Raw genomic sequence first — 1,477 nt, forward strand, 5'->3', positions numbered from 1 at the left:
CCTATTGTTAATTCTCTTTCAAATGTATAGTTACGAATGTATTCAAATGTATATTTAAAAGACCAACCCCAAGAGTTTCTGCTCATTCTTCTCAGGGGAATATGCCTTACGAATGAGGAGTAGAGTTTCAATTTTCAATTTCAATTGTTTATTGCATATCACATTACAAATTTAAGATGGAACATTAATTGATGTGACGCCCTGCAAGGGCACAACAACATCTGCGGTCTAAATTCATAAATCACACTGTTTAATTATATTTAATTATTACATTACAATATAATATCATAACATTACATTATTATATACATTATTACATTGCTTGCGTTATAATAATGCGCTATGCGTTATTATTCTAAGAATTAGAATAATAACGCATAGAATGATAGTTTCATATCAAACGAACTGTCACAAGTTAGGCAAAAATCAAATTCATGTAGGTTAGTTTTAGTAGTAGGTTAATTTTCGGTTTTAGTGAATATTTATATAAAAATACAAGTTGAAACGCGTTACTTCCTTGTGGAATGTGATGTTAGTATCTATTTTATGTTTGTCTGACGTATTTTTACACTCATTTACCGCACATTTCGTCTTTTTAGCTAAAATTCTTGATCTGTACGCGGTGCAAGTTGACCTTGAGCACTGAAGGCCTGCCCGCTCGTGTAGGCCCTTTTGGCGCGCTTCAATTTGCCTCACTTAGCGTGTACGGACTAGGTTTCTATGCGTTATTATTCTAAGATTGCATTATTCTTAATTAGAAAACTTACTTTATACAATACATTAATTTCAATAATTATTAATAAGAGATGTCGAAGTATTTTTATTTCTATTATTATTGTTATTTGTCATCATACGTATCGTCAAAAAATTCATGTAAGTCATAATAACATTTATTAACAAGAAATGCCTTTAGTTCTTTAGTAAACTGTGTAAGTCTTTCCAGGTTTTTGATATAATTTGGTATGTGGTTATATAGGTATTCTAATTAACATGGTGTGCGGGCCAGACGTAACTAATTACATTTTGATCAGTATGATGATTTCATTTACAATTTGCATACCTATGAAATAAAGAATGATTGAAGTGAAATATTCTATATTGCACATTTATTTTACATTGACAACACAGACCAGTAATGTAAGACCACAGTAAGCTAATGTACAACAGGCGGCCATATTGCTAAGCAATTTCTTCCACCTTAAAGATGATTTAAGATTTAAGATGAAAGATGATAATTTCTAATTATGACATGAAAACGAGTCAGACAGTTAAAACGTATACCTAGAATTACACGATGAGTCCATGCAGTTATAATGTGTACATTGACTTACAATTATATGGACGTCGGGTCCGCGCTAAAAAGTGTCCGAACTTATAGGCCGTTAAAATCGTATACAGAGCGTCATTCACGCTTTAGTCTTCGTTTGTTCGACTGACAGCGAAGCAAGCAAAATTAGACAGTACTGCGATGACATTA

Source organism: Hyposmocoma kahamanoa, unplaced genomic scaffold (assembly GCF_003589595.1).
Source record: "Hyposmocoma kahamanoa isolate Upper Pololo Valley unplaced genomic scaffold, ASM358959v1 84, whole genome shotgun sequence".
NCBI classification, from domain to species: Eukaryota; Metazoa; Arthropoda; class Insecta; order Lepidoptera; family Cosmopterigidae; genus Hyposmocoma; species Hyposmocoma kahamanoa.